Source organism: Hippopotamus amphibius, chromosome 16 (assembly GCF_030028045.1).
Source record: "Hippopotamus amphibius kiboko isolate mHipAmp2 chromosome 16, mHipAmp2.hap2, whole genome shotgun sequence".
Taxonomy (NCBI): Eukaryota; Metazoa; Chordata; class Mammalia; order Artiodactyla; family Hippopotamidae; genus Hippopotamus; species Hippopotamus amphibius.
This window is the reverse complement of record NC_080201.1, coordinates 4,805,634-4,818,381: the sequence shown is the minus strand read 5'-3', so window position 1 is coordinate 4,818,381 and position 12,748 is coordinate 4,805,634.

Sequence of the window (12,748 nt, the reverse complement as noted above, 5' to 3'; positions counted from 1 at the left end):
CTTGGGGTTACTCTGAGGGAACAGGACACAACCCTCCCCCCGTCCAGGAACCCCTAAGACCTCACTTCCTCCAAATCCAGTTCCCGCTCGGGAAGCACAATCCCAGCTGCCTTGATGGAGGGCTGTTGGGTGCAGGCGTGGTCTGGGCGACGACTTGCATTTGGCTGTTACAGGAGCACCGCTGTCCCCACTGACAGCTGGAGACAACCAAGGCCCCAAGGGACAGGTTCGGGAGCTGCTTTTACAGCCCTGCTGTGTGACCTGGGGCCTACCAGGGCAAGTTCTGTCTAAACACGAAAAAGGGAAGTTAAAAGACGCACTTCTCCTCTCCGCAGTCCCACTTCCACCTCTCCCGAGCTGCCCAGTGTCCCCAAGTGCCCCGTGAGCGCAGGTCTGCACGGAAGGCTGATGCTAGCACCTCCTCCTGGGGCTGTGAGGGGGGATGTGAAGAGGCTGGCTGGTGTCAGCGGCACGCGAGCTCTCAGGTGTGGTGGCTCCGTGGGTGGGGACCTGCCACAGCTGGAGAGGCAAGGAGCCCACAGATCCCCCTGTGCCACTGTCACTCAGAGTCAGAGATGCTGGAAGTAGTTCTGAGCCTGGATCCCAGTCAGCGGGTGTCGCAGGTGCAGTGCACACAATTGGCCACTAGAAGGTGGTGTTGCCTCGTCCTTTCCTGAACTTGGGCTCTGCAACCACAGCTTCACAGGTGGTTAACAAACCCACCTGCCCCGCGGTGTGAAACCTGCGCCCAGATCCCGCACAGCAGGCTTCCCATCCTCTCACAGGGGCTGGGAAACAACACGCAGAGCCGCTGCAGTGACCTGAGCTGTCCAAGCCTTCTGCTCCGCCGGCTTTCACGAAGCTTTCCCGCGGGCTCTCAGAGCCCCCAGCCAGAGCTGGCGGTCCTCTCCAGGGGAGCAAGAGTGGGGGTGTTTGCAAATGTCCAAGGGCACCCCCTTCCCAGGCCCCCAGATGGGTCAGCACGCAGGCTGACTCAAGACATGACTTTGGTTCAGGCAAGGAGTGCAGACCACAAATCCATGCCACTAGATGTAGAGGCAGTGGCCTCAAACTTGAGACGTTTGGTAACCACCCAGGCAACTTTTGTATCACTGCCATAAATAATACTCAGTATTTCCTGTCAATACATAGAAGCAAAGAGTGAAAATAATACGTTGAAGACAAAGCAGTACTATAACATTCTAGGTAAATCTGGTTGCCTTCTGCGATGCATGTTGGGGGCACGAAAGATGGACAGAGCACTCAACAGACTTGAAGATGTTCCACTTGAGGATCCGGAAGGTCCTCAGACAACTTTTGGAAGAATGAGAGACGGAAAAGCGTTCAACGAGATGCTGGCCTTGTCCAAGAGCCTGCAGGTTAGCACACACCTCCCGCTTTAGGAAACTTCTGAAGGCTTCTGTCTCTGGACACACACAGTGAGCTCTTCCCTTGGGCTTAAACACGGCATTGTCTGCAGATGGGCTCTCAGGGCCCAGCGGTCAGTACGAGGACCAGAAGGAAAGCCACGGGCAGGCAGAACTCAGAACCCAGCATCCCTGCCCGAGGAGCTGCCCTCAGGGGCCAAGAGGTGGGCGGCTCCCCAGGCCCACGTGGCCAGAGCTTGGCGCCCTGATGCTGGGGACCTGTCCAGGCTCTGCGGGCCTTCCGGAGCTCTGCAAACGCTTTATTAAACCTTTGCTTGCAGATCAGCACACAGGTCTGCACGTCCCCTCCCTGCACGGATGCTGGTGTTAGCGGCCCTCCTGGGACTGTGAGGCATTTGGCGAGACGGGGCCAGCATGGCATCTGCAGCGCAGCAAGATGCTCTCAGACGTGCCGCAGAAACAGCGCATCCATTAATGCGGTGCCTCAGATGCTAGCGTGTGGGGGCTTGGGGCACCAGGTGACCTCAGCCTCATCAGGCCCTCAGAACATCCAGGCTCGTCCCCAGATCTGTTGAGTTGAAGCCACGCCAACAGCTGCCTGAAGCCCAGACCGCAGCTTCTCGTGTGTATGACTCAGCGCTGTCCCTGGTTCTGTGCAACCGCAGAGGCGGGTCCGCTTGTCGAAACAAGCACAGCACATCCCAGACCCCTCGGTTCCGATTTCTGCAATTCTCTAAACAGCCTTGTCGCTGAAAGTTATTTTACCCAAGACCTCCGCATCACGAGGCCCCCGCCCTCCAACGAACCAGCTGATAGGTGACCTTCTTCTGAAGACGAAGGTCGTGCGTTGAAATGGCCATGGGCCTCATCAGTCCTGACCTGAAGCCAGGCAGGAGGGGGCCTGCCAGGGGCACGGACTTGTGAGGGTCTTACACGTCTCTCTCACACACACACATGCGTGCGCACATATGAGAAGAATTTATTAAGGAACACATGGCACCTCTGTCCCTCCAACCTAAACCTCCACTCCTGCCGTGACAGCAGTCGAGCCCAGAGAAACACGCCCCACGTCCTTTGCTCTATGTCCTTGAATCTAAAGCCTGCTGTGCCCAACGCCCGGAGGCTGGCGGGTTGTGCCGCCGCCATCAGACACGACGCTGTTTCAGGGCAGAGGGAGGATCGGAGCCGCAGAAGAGCTTAGGTGAGGAGGAAGACACAGCATTCAGCTGTCAGCCCCTTCCTTTCCGATGGCAGGAATCCAAGGGCTTCTGGCAGGACCAAGGGTAGCCGCCCAGAAGGCCGGGACAGCCCGTGAGTTAGACACACCTGCACTTTCTGACCATCCCAACCCACCGCCCCATCCACGGAACCCCCGATATACGGTGTTGTTATCTTTGTTACCTGGGTGACCTTCAGACACAAAAACTGTAGCTTTACAGTGGTGTTTTTTTTTTTGTTCCCCTTAGATTTTGCCATTACAAAAGACTGCCTGTGACAATAGAGGTCAGGACGTATTTCATTTGAACCCAAATACGGGTTCTAACCCTGGCATTGTCACTTACGAGCTGTGGGGGCCATTGCTGAATTTACGATAAGTAAATATAACCATTTTCGTTTATAAAACAGATGTAAGCCAATAAAAAAAAAGGTTTTTTCTTTTTTTTTTTTTTTATAAATTTATTTATTTTATCAGCTGTGCTGGGTCTTTTTTGCTGTGCGCGGGCTTTCTTTAGTTGCCGTGAGTGGGGTCTACTCTTCGTTGTGGTGCGTGGGCTCCTCATTGCCGTGGCTTCTCTTGTTGTGGAACACAGGCTCTAGGCACGTGGGCTTCAGTAGTTGCAGCACGTGGGCTCAATAGTTGTGGCTCACAGGCTCTAAAGCGCAGGCTCAGTAGTTGTGGCACACGGGCTTAGTTGCTCCACAGCATGTGGGATCTTCCTGGAGCAGGGATCAAACCCGTGTCCCCTGCATTGGCAGGCGGAGTCTCAACCACTGCGCCACCAGGGAAGCCCTAAAAGTTTTTTTTCTTGGCCGTGATGAAGGCTTGTTTTTTCAAATGTATTTATTTTTTAATTGAATTATAGTTGACTTACAATGTTATGTTAATTTCTGCTGTACAGCAAAGTGCTTCAGTTATACATGTGTGTACATTCTTTTTTATAGTCTTTTCCATTGTGGTTTATCACAGGGTATTGAATATAGTTCCCTGTGCTCTACAGTAGGACCTTGTTGTTTATCCATCCTATATGTGATAGTTTGCATCTGCTAACCCCAAACTCCCACTCCAACCCTCCCCCTCCCCCTCCCCCTTGGCAACCACCAGTCTGTTCTCTATGTCTGTGAGTCTGTTTCTGTTTCTTAGAGAAGTTCATTTGTGTCATATTTTTAGATTCCACATATAAGTGATATCATACGCTATTTGTCTTTCTCTTTCTGACTTATTTCACTTAGTATGATCATCTCTAGGTCCATCCATGTTGCTGCAAATGACATTATTTCATTCTTTTTATGGCTAAGTAATATTCCATTGTATGTATATACCACATCTTTACCCATTCATCTGCTGATGGACGTTTAGGTTATTTCCAGGTCTTGGCTATTGTAAATCCTGCTGCTGTGAACATAGGGGTGCGTGTATCTTTTTGAATTATAGTTTCGTCTGGATATGTGCCCAGGAGTGGGACTGCTGGATCATATGGTAGCTCTATTTTTAGTTTTCTGAGGAACCTCCATACTGTTCTCCATAGAGGCTGCACCAATTTACATTCCCACCAACAGTGTAAGAGGGTTCCCTTTTCTCCACACCCTCTCCAGCATTTGTTAGGTGTAGACTTTTTTTAAATTAATTAATTAATTATTGGCTGTGTTGGGTCTTCATTGCAGTGCATGGGCTTTCTCTAGTTGAGGTGAGCAGGGGCTACTCTTCATTGTGGTGCACAGGCTTCTCATTACGGTGGCTTCTCTCATTGCGGAGCACCGGCTCTAGGTGCTCAGGCTTCAGTAGTTGCAGCACATGGACTCCGTAGTTGTGGCGTACGGGCTTAGTTGCTCTGCAGCATGTGGGATCTCTCAAACCTGCGTCTCCTGCATTGGCAGGCAGATTCTTAACCACTGCACCACCAGGGAAATCCCTAGACTTTCTAATGATGGCTATTCTGACTGGTGTGAGGTGATACCTCATTGTAGTTTTGATTTGCGTTTCTCTAATAGAGATATTGAGCATCTTTTCATGTGCCTATTGGCTATCTGTATTAAAATAAGTTTTTTAATTTAGATATTTTTATACTGGCATTCCAGGTGGTGAGCCCTTTTTGTTTATTAATAGTCTCTGTGTCTGCTGCCGGGGGTGGGGTGGGGGGAGTTCGGGAATATTGGATGAAATGATTGTGGGCCTTTCCAGATGGCAGTGGGGTCCCTGGAGCCTGGGCGGCCGCCTCCCTCCACCCAGTCCATCCTCACCTCTGCCCTTGGGGTGGCAAGCATGCCTGGCGATGATGTCCCAGGTTCTCCTGGCTCCGGCAGCCTCCTTTTGGAATGAGCTGTGATCTCGCCTTTCCTTTAGCAGCTCCATCCAGAAAGCTCCAGTAAATGGAGGGACACCTGCCCCATCCAGGGTCCAGAGGGTACCTGGGGTCCCAGTGCACACCCACTGAGTCTTGCAGGCCACGCTGCAAGCAGGTGGTGACGCTGGGCTGGCCACAGTGGTGTCTGGCCCCAGACCAGAGTTCCGAAGCTCCCAACTGCAGGGCCTCTTACCTGGCTCCCCTCACCTCAGGCTCACCTTCACAAGATGTGCCCATTGTCAAGGTGCCCCCACTGAGGCCGAGGATGCTCTGGTGGAAGTGCTGCGGAGGGAGGGATCTGGGCCCAGCCAGGACCCTGGAGCAGAGGCCTCCCCCCCACAGACCCCCAGCCAGCCCAGGACAGGACTTTGTGATGTGACAAACGGGCTCGCCCGGCCTCCTGTCCCTCTGCTCCCCTGATGCTGCATCCAGGTGGGGGGGGGGTCCCCCAGGGGAGGGCCAGCTCCACGGTGCCCGCTCCTCCCTGGCCAGCCCTGGTCCCCTCTGAGCCCTGCAGACCCAGCCTGCTCGTCACCAGGTAAGGAAGGCGGCCTGCGGCGAGGAGGGGCCAGAGAGGAGGGGGTTCCAGAGAGGTGGCAGCCAGGCCCTGTGGCCTTACGGCCCCTGAGCGAGGAGGGTTAAGCCTGCGGGCTGTGGCGTCGGGGGTGGTGGTGGGGAGCCTGGGTGGGAGCTCCAGGGCTGTGCTTGCCGTCCTGAGATCTGGGGAAAGCACGGTGACCCCTGAGCCTCCGTCTCCCCCGCAGTAAAATGGGCTACCTGGTCCCTCCCCTGCAAGGCTGCCGGGGGGTGAAGGGAGTTCTCGGTGGGGGCCCTCGCGCACTCCCCCCACCCCGCCGGTGCAGAAGCTGCCAAAACACGTCATCGTGCCTTGTCATCCGCCCACGTACGTGGCCACCGTCGCTCCTCAGAGCGCCAGCCCCTCGCCGACCCCTGTGGACCCTGGGCACGAAGCAGCCGTCGCCAGTGTCCCCACCCCCTGCCGCTCCGGGACCGAGGGAGAGTGGGTGGCCAGGCCTCCCCTCCTGCCTCTGTCCTCCCAGGTCTCTGGCGCCCACCTTGGCCCTGTGTGAGGCGGGCCAAGACAGGCCCGGGCTCTCTGACTCAGTCTCTAGCGAGCCAGCCCCCGAGGGAGACCGTGCGCGTCCCAGTGCGGGTCCACCTCGAGTCCTGAAGGGGAAGCCCCCAGGGACAGGATGCCCAGGGCCCCAGCTGCCCCTGGCCCCCTGGACCGGGGATGTGGCCTCGCGGGGTCTTGACCCCCAGCCCCACCACTTTCTTGGGGGGTCACTTTGGGAAGGTCGTGCTACCTCCGTTTCCTCATCTGTAAAATGCCTGTAACCGCAGCTCCCTGGGGTGGAGGCTGAGATGCCCCATGATATGATGCAGGTGACGCGCTGAGCCCGGGGGTGGGGCACGTGGTCTGTAAACAGTGCCCCCACCTCCCCGCCCTCCAGGGGGGCACCAGCCTCTGTGCGCCCCTCGCCCGGGGTTGGTAGAACACCACTCCCACGACCAGTTCTCCTGTGTTAAACGGCCTCCAAGGTTGACAGCGAAGCTTCTGGGGCTTCAAGGCCACAGCCAAGGGCAGCGGAGCTCAAGCAGAGCAGAGCCAGCCGCACCCCACATGCTGCCCCTTGTCCCGGCCTCGCTGGGCTCCGCCTCCAGCAAACACCGCCCCAGGCGTTGCCCAGGGGAGACCGTGGCTCCTGTGGGTCCTGCACCTGGAACCCTCCCTGCCCGACCAGCCACACCCCAACCCAGGACCCGGAGGAGGGAGGAGCGGGAGCGGAGGTGGGCGGGACGGAGCTTAAAACCCAAAGCTGAGAGTTGGGAGGACTGGGTATCCTCAGCAAAGTGCGCTCCCCTGCAGGCTTTCATCCCCTGCAGTCCCTCCCAGTGAGCTTCCTGGGGCGGCCGGAACCCAGGACCACAAACGGGGCATCTTAACACAACAGGAATGCGTTCTCCCACGGTCCTGGGGCTAGAGCCCAAGGTCCAGGTGTGGACAGGGACCCCCCCCCCCCCACCACCAGAGACTCGGGGAGGGTCCTTCCTGACTCTCCAGTGCCTGGGGGCTTCGGGCTCCCCCCCCCCGGCTTGTGACCAGATCACTCCAGGCCCTGCCTCTGTGGTCATAGACCCTCCCTGTCCCTGTCACATCTGTGACAAGGACACTAAATCCAGATGATCTCATCTCAACATCCTTAACTTGATTCACTTTGCTCTGCAAAGACCCTATGACTGCATTCATAGGTTTCTGGGGTTAGGACCTGGATGTGTCTTTGGCGGGGGGGGGCACCGTTCAACCCATTCCTCCAGTCTCCTTGCCCCAAGATGTGATGGCGTCAGACACTGACGTGGAGACCCACGGGTTTGCCTTGTAGAGGTTCATGTGGCTAAGCGTACACCTTGACCACCAGTTCCTGTTACACATTCCAGCCACTCCCAAGCCCCTTGATATTAGAATGGGGGGAGGGTGGCAGGAAGGACAGGCATCAGAACGTCTCAGGTGGAGGGTCCCAGGGAGGACCCCAGGCTGACCGCCTCATTTACAGATGAGAAACCTGAAGGCCAATTGACACTCCCAGGGAACTAGGGGTTTGAAGGTGCCCTGAAAGAGCTGACCCCTCTGATGCTGTGTCTCCAGGACAGAAAGGTCAGCCCCAGAGGAAGGAGCCCAGGAGACTCTGGTCTTAACTGTCTCTCGCTTGAGGAGAGACAATGAATTGGGTCTTGTAGACCGAATTCATGCAGTGGTATTTGTGAAACATCTATGTGCCAGGCCCTATCCCAGGCATTTGTGATCCACCAGGGAACAGAACAGAAAACACCCTGCCCTCTGGGGGAACTGGCATCCCAGTGGGGGGATTCAGACAAACAAATGAACAAGTAAGCGTGTAGTGTGTAAGTGGTGGCGAGGGCTGTGTAGAGAAACACAGCTGGGTGAAGGAGGGAAGGAGCTGCTGTTTTATACAGAGTGCTCTGGCCACTGAGAAGACATTTGAGCAGACCTGAATGGATTGAAGGAACAAGTCACGTGGGTGTCTGAGGGAAGAGCATTCCAGGCCCAGGAACAGCAAGTGCAAAGGCCCTGTGGTAGGAGCAAACCTGGGAGAGGCCCAGGAAGGCAGAGAGGTGGGAGAGATCAGACAGGTGACGCCGGGTCGGAAAGGACTGGTTTATAGCCCAGGTGAGAGGGAAGTCGGCGGAGGGCTGGGAGCCCCACTTGGCTTTGTTTGGTGTGACTGTCCCAGCTGCTGTGTGGAGGACCGGCCGTGGTCACAGCAAGACGGTGCTTGTGCCCATCCAGTTAGAAGGCTTTGCAGCAACACAGGGCAGACACATGGTGGCAGCTGGGGCGGTGCCAGGTGGTCAAGGTCCAAATACATTTGAAGGTAGAGCTGACGGGATCTGCCGACTGGGTCAGAGTGTAAAGGTTGCCTCTGAGCAGCTGGAAGGAAGGAAGAGCATATTTGGGGGGGGGGGGGGCGGGTTGGCGGGAAGTGGGGGAGCCGGCTCTGGCACCCAGGCAGGGCAGGCTTCCGGGTGCTGGGAGCTGAGGTGGCCGGGCAGGTCCAGCCTCCGATTCCCCAGTTCTCCACCTGGCCGCATCATCCCCCCGCCGGTCGCTGCCTGCCCTGCCCGGAGCCTGTGGGCTGGAGCAGGGAGTCGGGCACCTGGCCCAGGGCCCTGCCCCACCCCGTCCCCGCCAGAGCCAGGAGCATCACGCAGAGGGACACCATGACCCCGTGGCCATCGCCCCGTCTCTGTGCAGCCCGAGGCCCACGGCAGCTCCTCCCATTCCCCAATCCGAGCAGGAGGCAGCAGGCCCGCCGGGGGGCCCGCAGCCTGCAGGGGTGGGCAGCGTGCTGAGCCTTCCTTCCGGGGAGGTGGTCATAGCCTTAGAGACACAGAAGCTCCCAGTGAGGGGCCTGGGCGGCATCCGGAGCCTGCGCCCCTGCCAGCAGCACACACTTCCAAATCGGGGCGTGGGCGCAGGGAGAGGTGGGAGGGAGCCGTCGGAACGGAAAAGACCCAGAACCCCCGGCCCCCCGTGGCCTGGTGTCTAGGCTGCCTCTGCCTGCTGGGCATCTCCATTAATAATGATGATGCGGGGGTGCTGGCGGCGGCGGCGGCGGCGGCGGCGGCGGCGGCGGCGGCGGCGGCGGCGGCAGCTAGCATTTCTGCAAAGCTCACCGTGAGTCACGAACAGTTCTCAGCATTCAGGGCCATTTCCCAATTCTGTGCAGTGGTTACTGTTTTTATCTTCAAGTTACCCGTCGGGAAACTGAGGCCCAGAGTGGTTTAGCAGCCCCTAAGGCAAGTTCCTCACCACACTGCCTCTCAGAGGTCGGCCCTCCACCCTCCTCCCCAGCAACCCCATTCTTCGCCCCCAGCACTCAGCACCCTTGGCCCCACCGCCACCCTCACACCACAAGCCCTCCCAGCCCCTGAGGTCTTTGTCAGTGCTGTCCTCTCTGCCTGGAGGCTCCTCACCCATCCTTCTGGTCTTGGTGGAAACATCACTTCCTCAGAGAGTCCTGCACTTCCCGATGATTATTGATTGGTGCTAAATCAAGCAGGACTGTCACCTCCCACATTCTGTAGATGATGCCCTTATTAATGTGACCCAGGATTTCTGCACAAAGGACCATCCTCTTCCCCCACCGGCTGATCCTAGCTCTGGAGCAGTGGTTCTCAACACCTGGCTACACATGGGAATCACCTGGGGAATCTTTTAAAACCCCAGTGCCCAGGCCACACCCCACACCAATTAAATCAGCATCTCTGGAGATGGCCCTTGGTGAATACAGTAGGCAACTAGGACTGAGAGATGGAGGTGCTGGTGTCCTGTGACCTCTCATTCCTCTGAGATCCAACCCTTGTTCTCAACTCACTAAGTCCCTTACTCCACGCCTTTAAGGGTGACAGTGGTTATTTATAACATAAACATCTAACTCAGGGTTCCCAAAGTGTGTTCCAGGGAACACTAGTTGTGCAAAATGCACCAAGAAGAAAGGGTGCGTGGTCAGTGAGTTTGGGAAACGCTGCTGTAAAGCCATCCCCCTACACTCGGTCACCACCCTCCCCCCCAAAAAGGAAGGCAGAGATGCCTGAAATCAAGCTTCCTTCCCTGGAAGGACTGTTTCAGCCAAGAGCAGCTGGGTCCTGGTCCAGCGGTCAGTGAGTCACCGACGCTGCCAGCGTGCCCTGAGCTGCAGGGTGTGGCCCCCCGCAGGGCAGGTGTGGCCCACGCACCTCCCCCACCCCGCCCCCCAACCCCTGGGCATGGCCGTGGGCACGTCCCTCTGCCCCCAGCGCTCACGTCCCTCTTTCTGAGGCAGGTGTAGCCATGCTCGGCCCACGGAGCTGAGCAGAGGGAGGGTGGGATCAGAGCACGGACGTGAGGCCCTCGGACGAGAGAGAAGTCACCGCCGCAGGGTCAAGCCAGGGGTCCTGGGGGGCCTTGGCTGGGTGCCCCTACCCTGGTCGGCCAGCAGAGGGTCAGGGGGGCTGGCCTGACGCGAGCTCAGGGGTCCGAGGCGATGAGGCTGAGTTGAGAAAGAACGGGAGGAGGCGTTGGTGAAGTTCCAGGAGGCTGTGCTCAGTCCTGTTTGAATTGTATCTGCTTGTTAACCAGCGAGCACAGGAAAATGGCTCAACATCCAGAAAGCGCCAGTAGGTTTATGGCGAGAAGTCAGTGCCCAGGGCCCCAACCAGCGACACCTGCTGCCAGGTGCTGGCCTGTGCTCCCAGGCAGCAGACCTGTCCCTCCCCACTTCCCTTCCCCCTCCCTCCCCCCCCTCCGCCTTTCTTTTCCTGCACGAATGGAAGCAAAGCCTATCCACTGTATTGATGTCCCGTTTTCACCCGTAGTCATGGACAACCTTTCATGTCATCCCCAAAAGAATGGCTGTAAAAGATTCCACTCTAAGAACGTGCCGGAACCTATACAACGAGTCTCTTGGTGATTGGCACCTGGGCCGTGTCCCATTTTCTTCTAAACAGTGCTGTAATGAATAACGCAAGGCAGACATCATTTCACACAGGTGCCAGTCTGTCTCTAAGACAAACAGCTCACCAGGCATTGCCAGGTCCAAGGCCACGTGCACTGTCATCATGACAGATGCAGCCAGAGCAACTCCTGAGAGCGTTCCTGCCGCCACGCCCACCCGCGATGCCCGAGGGATGCAAGCACTTCTGCTGAGTACCTTTCTGTCCTCCAGGAGCTCGCCGTTCCCCTCCCCCACCCCCACCCCAGATTTCTGGTCTCTGGTCTCAGAATCATTTCTTCCACTGACATCCTATGCAAAGGTTGATAACTAACAGAAATGGAGGTGAGCTGGGGTCCAGGTAGGGGTGGGCTTCTGTTTCTTTGTATCCCATCCCAAGGACACCACCTTTGGGATGCCCAAGCAGGGCACAAGGAGAGATGCTGAGTTCTCCCCGGGCTAAAGGGGCAAGGGGAGAGAGTGTCCGTGGAGCCGGCTGAGAGCCGGACCAGGAGGAGGACTCTCAGGGCTGAGCCAGGCCACGGAGGATGTGCCAGACAGGTAGACAAGGAAGTGTCACCTGGCCCAGTAAGCTGCCCACCGACGAGAGCCAACTGTCAAACTGTCAGGAATTCTGGGAACCAGTTTCTAAGCACACCCATTTTTAAGAATTAAATTATATGAACTTACAGTTAATAAATTATACTCGAAGCAAAGGTAATTCCTACTCAAAATTCATCACTCCCTGGTGACTTTGCTCCATTTCGCAACGATCTGTGGTTGTGAGGTTACCTACATCGACGTATCTGGAAATACTCCTGCATTATCTCTTCCCAACTCTGCGGGCAGAGCTGTCACATGGGTAACTTGAACCTGACTGTGGTGGGAGTGTTGACACCACAGAAATCAGGGAACACTGCCACCGGGGCTGGTTCATCCCCTGAAGCTGGTTGTTCAGCATTTGCCCCGACTGCGCCCTCCTCCTGCCCTCTGACCTCCTGCCTCCCTCCTGCCTCTCCCTTTGCTCACATCCAACGAGAAGCCAGCTGTCTGGGGCACCAGCCTCCCAGGGGCTCTGCGAGGGAGAGAGAAGGGAGTGCACAGGTCTGCGAAAAGCCAGTGGAAGATAACCACATGCCAGGCCCCTGCTCTAGGGGAGACACCTTCTGGTCCACGTCACCCTCCGTGTGAGGCAGGCATCCGTGCCCGAGGAGGCTGGGGCTGGTGCCCTGATAACGTAGCCGACCACGTCAGCCCCGAGCACCAGAGCCCCTTCGTGTTCCTGTTTTGGTGGATTCCTCGCCAGCATGTTCACAAGCTAGGAATCAGTGGTTCTCACGCTCGAGCTGCATCAGAACCCCCAAGGGGATTTGTGGGAACACAGATTGCCAAGCCGCACCCCCAAGTTTCTGATTCAGTGAGCGTGATATTGTGATATAATAAGAAACACTCATTTTGGCCCTCATCCCCGGCTTCCCGGCCAGAGCTCCTAAAACTTTTGTCACTTCCTATATGATAAAATGCTAGGAGCATCTTTTATACTAATGGTTGATTTTTTTTTTTTAAGCAATTCAATTTTTTTTAAGATTTTTAAAAAAATTTTCATTTATTTTTATTTTTGGCTGCATTTCGGTCTCTGCTGCTGTGCGCGGGCTTTCTCTAGTTGCCGCTAGTGGGGGCTACACTTTGTTGCAGTGCGCGGGCTTCTCATTGTGGTGGCTTCTCTTGTTGTGGAGCACGGGCTCTGGGTATGTGGGGTTCAGTAGTTGTGGCACATGGGCTC